This window comes from Embiotoca jacksoni, unplaced genomic scaffold (genome assembly GCF_022577435.1).
Source record: "Embiotoca jacksoni isolate LCO1_2020_lvr unplaced genomic scaffold, fEmbJac1.0.p SCAF_44, whole genome shotgun sequence".
NCBI classification, from domain to species: domain Eukaryota; kingdom Metazoa; phylum Chordata; class Actinopteri; family Embiotocidae; genus Embiotoca; species Embiotoca jacksoni.
In genome coordinates, this window is record NW_027185397.1 from 255,705 (window position 1) to 265,000 (window position 9,296).

Genomic DNA, 9,296 nt, shown 5'->3' on the forward strand with positions numbered 1-9,296 from the left:
AGAAACATGTATCTATAGGACATGTTTAAATCAGGACAGATGTTGAACTCAGGACAGATGTTGAACTCAGGACAGATGTTGAACTCTCCCTGGGTTACCTCGTAGCCTCTTACAGTGTAAGACCATGAATGCTGTTCATAAACCTCCACTCAGGTCCAGCTCAGTAGAATAATGTTCTGGAGCTTCTCCACCTCATCAGCCAGTTTGTTGTCAACTGTGAAGACTGCAGATCATTTTGGTGAACTTGTTGTCAAGACAACCAGTGAAGCTGTCCACGGAAAGTGTCCTTGTGTTCAGACTGAGAGGCCTGAAGGTCTTCATGAGGAACTCCTGCTGGGATGGTTTTTAATAGCAGATGGAGAACTTGCTTCGTTATTTATTCATATTCTGTAGGTGTTTCTAACCTCCAAAGGTTTCTACACTTATTTTCCAACTTCCTCGTCTCTCTACTCAGTGAAAAATATAAAACAATACAAACACTACCTTCTACTTGCCTTTTTTAAAACGACCATACAGGACATTTAATCGTCTTTTCCTTGTCCTATTGTATATTTATCACTGGCATCTCTTGTCTTCTTCTTCGTGTGCCAGAGTGAATATTTCCACATTATTTTCCCTCTTAGATTATATTTATATCAATTATTTTGATAACTATGATGTTGGTAGTTTGTTCCCTTCGTCCCTCTCGGCTGTCCTCGTTGCTGGTTGGACACGTTGTCCTCTTTGTCTCTGTGAAGCCGGTCATGTCTAAATGTACGGCTGGTGTTCTGATATTGATCCTGAGTTAAATATCTTGGTGTTTAGGATCATTGTACATTTTGGGATGTGCATGACACGTTATAAACTATCACATTCATGAGTCAACAAAATAATAACTAGATCCGTGTTGAACGTACTGTAAGATGCATTAGAGGTAAATATGTTGTTGGTTATTAAAAGTAAAAGCCTTCCTGCATGTGTTGCTGGTCTCTGAGCTGAATGATCCACAAATCTGTTGGTTTCAACTAGTTTTATAAACTTTTAAAAAACACTCTAACTCTCTGGTCAGGTCACTTTGGGTTTGGACATTTTTATTTTTACTTTTTTTTTTGACAATTGCCAAAGTAAACAATCGAATAATTAAAGAAAAGATCAATAAAATATTCAATACTGAAAATATTTCTAACTACTCTGGATAGTTAATTAATATATCGAGAGGAAATTGATCAGAAAAAGTTTTCCAGTCGTGTTTTGTTGTTTCTATCTCTAAATATTAGTAGTTGACGCTTCTGTCTGTCAGATATGACAAGAACATGAATATCTTTGGACTCTGAACCGTCAGAGGAAAGTTCTCAAAGACATTTTTCACCGCTGACTGTCGTCATAACAACAGCGATATGATTCAAACAAAGAAGATCATAATGAAAGTAACTGATCGTTGCAGCCTTGAATGTTCAAACTTTTTGTTCTTGTTTGAGTGATAACGAAGCTTTTATTACTGATGATGTCTGTGAAACGGACCCAGAGTCCAGAACGAAGCAGAACCGCTGCAGACGGCCGTTAAATCACACGTATGATTCACAGAGGTCAGCTGTTTGGGACGTGTGTCGTCACGGTAACCACAACAGATCAGAGGAGGAGACTCGGTCCTCCGTGTGGACCTTCGGTGCAGACTGATGGTTTCAGTCCATGTAGGGCTGAACCAGCTCCGGATGTCATGTTCACGAACTATGAACTGGATATCTGTACCATCAGTGTGACAGAGAGTCCACGTCTTCACGTCTCCTTTAGTGAAGACAACAATCCAGGACCACAACATCTTCAGTTGACCGTCGCAGGACGATGGAAACTGTTCAAGCAGAGAAGATTTGATGCTTTTCTTTCTTCTATATGACGATAAACGGAGTATTTTTGGTTTTTGGACTGTTGATGGAACAAAGGTGAAAAAAACCACTGATGCTTTAATATTTGTTTGACATTTTATAGACAAAACAGTCTATTAATATTCAAATCGGCCCCACCTCTATTGCCACCCACCCCTCCACCTGCAGCTCCATCATAGGGTAAGCCCCGCCCCCGAATTGATGGAATTGGCTCCTGTGACGTAAGAAACCCTGATTGTCTGTGTTTGAGTCTGTCTGACTGTCAGGATGGAGATGACTGATCATCGGTCTCATCATATGTCCTGTAGCATAAAAAAACAACACGTGGACGCGTTACCAGTTTTAAAAACTGGATTTTCATTGGAAGCAGACGGATGTCATCTCCAGACAAAGTTGGTTAAATTGAAAAAACAAGAATCTGCTATTCCCGTCAGAAGTTATGAAGTCACGTCAGCACTTTCTTCTTGAGGCACGTAGACTCCCATTCAACTTCTCTCATCAAATCCAAAGTGAATAAAATGTGTCCATCAGTTATCTCGGTGTTGTTAGCTAAAGTCACTCCTTCTTATTAGTTTTCTGGAGGTCCATCTGAAAATAATCCCTCATTCATTAGAAAAGAAGATTCAAGAACACCTGTTTTTGGGGGCGTGTCTGTTTGATTGACAGGCCTGTGGTGCAGTCAGGTTACAGCTATCGGTGGGCGGGACGTCGTATCGTCAGGTTTCCAATCAGATCGGTCAGATCCACCTCTGGCTCCTCCCCCTGCTCGTCCAAATATGGTCACTTCCTGCTCCAAACCGCTCCGAACTAGTAAAGATGGTGACGGACAGAATCTGAACTGGAGGATTCATAACGTTCACAAACCAACGATGACATCACTGCTGGATGATGACATCACTGCTGGATGATGACATCACTGATGGATGATGACATCACTGATGGGTGATACTTGGTTAAATCAGACCTGTAGAAGTTATTTAAAAACTGATATTGTGTTGTTTGTAAAAAGGTTAACAGACCACAGACACCTTCCTTCACTGACTCTAAGAGCACATCTCATGTGAACATCATCTGTGTGTGTGTGTGTGTGTGTGTGTGTGTGTGTGTGTGTGTGTGTGTGTGTGTGTGTGTGTGTGAGTGTGACTAAATGGATAAGTGTCTTGATATATTTGTGTCCAATTGTGTAACTCTCAGTACGATAGTGTCACAATATTTGGACCATGATCAGAGACTCATCGATGTCAAATGTTTTTAAGTGATTTGTAAATGTTCCAGTGTTGATCTCACTGTAAACACACCGTAACCAGGAACAGACACATGAAGCAACCTCGTGGTGAACAGGAGTTACTCCAACACATGAAGTCACCACTTCACTCTGTAAACAGGCTGTGAGGTTACATTAGAAAGATGAAGACATCCAACGCTTCATGTCAGGTTGAAGCTCGTGGTCACAGCTGACCAATCAGAAACCAGCAGTGATGTCATCAACCAGCAGTGATGTCATCAACCAGCAGTGATGTCATCGTTGGTTTGTGAACGTTATGAATCCTCCAGTTCAGATTCTGTCCGTCACCATCTTTACTAGTTCGGAGCGGTTTGGAGCAGGAAGTGACCATATTTGGACGAGCTGGGGGAGGAGCCAGAGGTGGATCTGACCGATCTGATCGGAAACCTGACGATACTACGTCCCGCCCACCGATAGCTGTAACCTGACTGCACCGCAGGCCTGTCAATCAAACAGACACGCCCCCAAAAACAGGTCTTCTTGAATCTTCTTTTTATATCCAGTCTGTGGGTTTAACAGATTTGTGATGTCATCCATCAGATCAGTAAAGTGGATCCAGACACCATCACAGTCTGAGATGAAGTTTACTCCATCCAACGACGCAGCAAAATGAAGCTTTCTTTTCTGATTTAAACCTGAAGGGACAAACTCTGGATGTGACCCAAAGAAACAGCAGCTGAATGTTCTCTGCTGTCCATCCTGAGCTGTTTTCTGTTGTCTCCTTTTCTTTGGATGGTGTCGGAGATCTGCAGACTGAGAGAGGAGGACTCCTCCGTCAGGTGGTGTCAGACAGTGTGAGGTGTTGGTCGGAGCAGGGATGAGTCAGCTGGGTGCATGTCGGGTTTTGGAGGTTAAAGGATCACTTTGCTGTATCACACACACACACACACACACACACACACACACACACACAGAGACACACACACACAGAGACAGACACACACAGATCATGTTCAGGAGATGTTCTCTGGAGTCAGTGAAGGCAGGTGTCTGTTTAGGAGCTGAAGTATCCACCCACCCAGTGTGTCCTCTCCAGGCTAATATTTGCTTTCATTGGTTAGTGAGCCACACTTCCATCCTCAGTAATGAGTCTGCTCTCGTCTCCTGAATGCTCCGGCCTCCTGTTGCCGGGACAGTTAGCGGCTGCTCGGGAATCCTCCTGACAGCTGACCTTGGCGGTCCGTCGGCCAGCCGGTCGTCTCTGAGGCCTCCAGCAGCTGAGTAACGCTCTGCTGGTCACAGCTTCACTCACAGCACACATTCAAACTCTGTTGGTTTTGGACTTAAAAACACCTTCATGTGTCTCCACCAACCATCAGTGATGTCATCAACCATCAGTGATGTCATCATCCATCAGTGATGTCATCGTTGGTTTGTGAACGTTATGAATCCTCCAGTTCAGATTCTGTCCGTCACCATCTTTGCTAGTTCGGAGCGGTTTGGAGCAGGAAGTGACCATATTTGGACGAGCTGGGGGAGGAGCCAGAGGTGGATCTGACCGATCTGATCGGAAACCTGACGATACTACGCCCCGCCCACCGATAGCTGTAACCTGACTGCACCACAGGCCTGTCAATCAAACAGACACGCCCCCAAAAACAGGTCTTCTTGAATCTTCTTTTCTAATGAATGAGGGATTATTTTCAGATGGACCTCCAGAAAACTAATAAGAAGGAGTGACTTTAGCTAACAACACCGAGATAACTGATGGACACATTTTATTCACTTTGGATTTGATGAGAGAAGTTGAATGGGAGTCTATGGAGCCGGAGGCTTTTTGGAGCCGACCTCTAGTGGCACTCGCTGGTATTGCAGCTGAAGACACTTCTGGATCAGAACCGTTTTACAGACCTGAAGCTACGAACTCTTTTATAAACAGTCTGTGGTTTTATATCCAGTCTGTGGTTTTATATCCAGTCTGTAGTTTTATAAACAGTCTGTAGTTTTATAAACAGTCTGTAGTTTTATATCCAGTCTGTGGTTTTATATCCAGTCTGTGGTTTTATATCCAGTCTGTGGTTTTATATCCAGTCTGTGGTTTTATAAACAGTCTGTAGTTTTATATCCAGTCTGTGGTTTTATATCCAGTCTGTGGTTTTATATCCAGTCTGTGGTTTTAGATCCAGTCTGTAGTTTTAGATCCAGTCTGTAGTTTTAGATCCAGTCTGTAGTTTTAGATCCAGTCTGTGGTTTTATAAACAGTCTGTGGTTTTATAAACAGTCTGTAGTTTTATATCCAGTCTGTAGTTTTATATCCAGTCTGTAGTTTTATATCCAGTCTGTAGTTTTATAAACAGTCTGTAGTTTTAGAGGATGCTGACCTCGTTCATTATGATTCTGTCCAGATCTCTTAACTGTTTGATTAATGCAGTGCATAGTTTTCATGTATTACCTTTGACCCCTGACCCCTCAGAGGTCAACAGACCACATGACAGCCGTCTTGCATTTCAGTTTTTCATCCCTCCAACATGACTGATTTCTGTGAGGAGCCGTTCAGTCGAACCTGCGAGGCTTCAGACGTTCTCCTGAAAAACGACTCCTCCTGTTTTGTGCTGCAGCTGGAAATAAAAATGCAGATCTGTTGCAAACTGAAAGATGCTGCTTCAGGTCGGTGAGGTGTGCAGCCCCCTCCGTGATCCTCCAGAGCCCGGCCCGGCCCGGCCCGGCTGCTGGTCTGGACCTCACCGGTGCTGCTCCTCCGTGTTGGTTCCTTCGGATCGAGTCGGTTCAGTCGATGGTGCCAGTTGGTTTTAGGTTGAGGATTTGATGATTTCCAGAGCTGAGTCACGGCTGTAGAAAAGAGTTTGGATCCTCCTACTGTCGTCATTCTGACAGAAAAAGTTAGTTTTGGTTTTCAGATTTTGACTTCTATGTATTTGTTGTCATATCTGAATCAATATTTGCAGAATAAATCAGTTTAGAGACTGATAATGATGAAAGGAAAGACCAGTTGCGGTTCTCTGAGGTCGCCCCCCCCCCCCCCCCACAAAAGGCATCCGATGGTTCGGTCCGTCCTGCCCTCCGGTTCATGTCTAAAAGCTGCTGCTGCAGGTAAAGGTGCGCTGTGTCAGAGGGAGGAGGAGGAGGAGGAGGAGGAGGAGGAGGAGGAACGCTGTTATTCTGGATGAACCACCCTTCATGCTTCCTCCGTGTGTTCTCAGTGAATCCGTGTCTGTTCAGGCTGTTTGAGGAGTTTAACTTCAGTGATTTCTCAGCAGTTCAACACTTTGCTGTATCAACAGGATTAGTGGTGTTTGACAGTTTCATTAAGAAGCCTGAGTGCTTTCACCCAGATTAATATTGTCGCTCTGCAGGGAACGACACTGAGGCCTGATTCATGTTGTACCATCGTTACTGAACTGATGAATAACTGCATCAGTGGCACAACAGCTCTTCATGGCTACCTGGTGGAACAGCTGATCTTTAGTCTGGAACAGAGATGATTCTGTGTTGGTATTTAAACAAGGTGCTTTTAACTGCTCAGATCACATGAAGCAGCTGTTGGTCCTGAACACAGTCTGTTTATAAAAGAGTTCGTAGCTTCAGGTCTGTAAAATGGTTCTGATCCAGAAGTGTCTTCAGCTGCAATACCAGCGAGTGCCACTAGAGGTCGGCTCCAAAAAGCCTCCGGCTCCATAGACTCCCATTCAACTTCTCTCATCAAATCCAAACTAGCAAGATGGTGACGGACAGAATCTGAACTGGAGGCTTCATAACGTTCACAAACCAACGATGACATCACTGATGGATGATGACATCACTGATGGATGATGATTGGTCCTGACAGGTTTTATTTTTCAGACCAGTCAAAAGGCTGAAAGTCACATGACGAGTAAACGTAGGTTTATCTCTCAATGGATTGAGGTAAAGATACCAGTGAAATCTGTTAAATATCATGAACCACCTGTGCTGCTTCATGATTACTTTAAAGTGACAAACTGGTAAAAAAAAAAAAGATGCTAAAACTCAGCAGCGTTTATCACGTCTTCGGTTTATTTCTTGCCAAGAAAATGGCCAATAAAACTCCGACTGTCGGTGTGTGTGACTTTGACTTCTGACTGCAGCTGATTTCCTTCTTCAGTCCTGCCGTGTACGTTCGTCTGCCACTCGGAGCTCTGCCGCTCTGCACAGGTTAGATCTGCAGCATCAATGTGTCCTCATTAAAACCTGAGTAGAGCTCTACAATTACACCTCCAGTGCCCCCCCCCCTCCCTCTCCTGCTCCTCCTCAATCTGTCAGTGCTTTCTAAGCCAATTACGCCTGGCAAAGATCTCCCTGTGACCGAGCAGCTCTCTGGTTTTAACCCTGATGACCTCTCCGACCGTATTTAGCAGCGTTTTGAGTAAAAGCAACCATGAAAGGCAGGAAATTGTCCGGCAGCATCGGCGAGCCTCTCGGGTGCAAAAAGGAAACCTAATCCCACCGTAGACTTTAAAAATAGCCTCTTTAGGGAGAAACACACTTCCACTGTCTCTTTGTTACATGATAGAGCTTCACTGGTGATAACTGGAGAACAAAAGGGCTGCAGGAGCTTCTAGGACGTCACTTATTAATGCTGAGAGCGTCAGGATCCGAGTTCACGCTGTTCACAGCAGCTGCAGTCGTGCAGCTTCAACTTTTTACTGACTTTTGGCATCGCAATAATAGATTTTAAGTATTTTTTTTGTCAGTTCCCACACAGATTGGTGCTTTGTTGATCAGTTCCTCCAGGAAATCACAATCTTACGATCGCAATAATTAACACAAATTTAAGCAAATTCCGTGATATTTGCAGGAGTTTGCAATTTTTTCAAATTGTCACAATTTTTCTGCAAAAAACATCATCATGAGAATCTGTGCTGAAAGTATTAAAACATAAAGTAAATCTTTTCAAACAAAACTCTCTTCATTAACAACAATAACTCCTCATTTCAACCAGAAAGTCTCTGCTGCTGTTTTCATCTCCAAATAAAACTCTGTTCACCGGAGGAACAGGAACAAGAGGACAAACAGGAAGTGACGGGGTTTGTGGGAAATGTGTTCTTCACATTAAAATGATGATTAAATGTTTGTGATCAAAGGAAGTGATTCCATATTACTGGATGTTAAATGAGTTTTCTCCACACGTCCAGTTGTCAGAGACGTCTCTTTGTTTGTTTCATCCAGCAGGTCTATGTGTTGAATGAACATGAATTAAACAGCATCTAAAGCTCTTATTTTGACAGCTGATGTAGTCCTTGTTTCTATATTCCAGTCACAGATGGTCTGTTCTGGAAACATACCCAGCTTTTAGGACCTTTTAGGAGCTTTTATCTCCACGGTTCTCTAAGTTCAATAAATACATAAAAAAGATGAGAACTAAAATATTTCTGATGTGCAGCAGGATTATTATCACAGGACATGAGTACAGATTTATTACTTTATCAGGTGGTGCTTAAAAAAAACAAAATTTCTTTCTCGACTATATACACAATTTTACTGCAAAAAACGTCACAAATTACATCAACATTTTGAGAAAATCCGCCGCAAAGTCAAACATTTTTGATCGAAACAATCAGAAAAACATCCTGGAGGGACGGATTAACACAGGATTTAAATGAGATCCAAACCGTGTCCTGCTTCATCCTCCACAGCTGTTTGGAAAGTCATCAAACTCCTTTACTCAAACCTTTCAGGTGAAAACCTTGAGTGTGTCTGGGTAGATGTTCCTGTGTGGGTCTCGGAGGAGCCTCCGAACGACCCTCCAACCAGGCTGCTGGATTTCCAGTTGTTCTGATGAAACCACTGAACGCTCCATAAAACCAGTTTGCTTTATTCAGTGTGAGCGTGTACTTGTGTCACCTCAAGGATGACTGCTGCCTCTGAATGAGGACTCCTTCACTTTGTTACGGGACTGTGATGTTTAATCAGAAAACCATTTGACTCATTTAATGTTTCTGCATTAATTCAAATTTTGAGAATAGATTTTAATCTCAGGCTGAACCAGACTCACAACTTCTTCAGTCGATTCTGATTTGGTTGTTCAACACAAAGATGAAACTGTTTGCTTCTTTTTATGATTCAAACTGTTCATCAGTCAGAGAATGATCAGCTGTCTCTGATCTCTGAGGGTCTGTTCGCTGCTCCTCAGCAGCTCGTGGTGGACGTCTTGGTTGTTGTTGCTCTCTGCA

General features: G+C 43.1%; 1 protein-coding gene across 1 annotated transcript in view; it reads left to right on the plus strand.

The window, feature by feature from the left end:
• cds1 (CDP-diacylglycerol synthase (phosphatidate cytidylyltransferase) 1) overlaps positions 1–9,296 on the plus strand; it is a 36,490-nt gene that overhangs the window by 846 nt on the left and 26,348 nt on the right. The gene's annotated exons all lie outside the window — the stretch shown is intronic.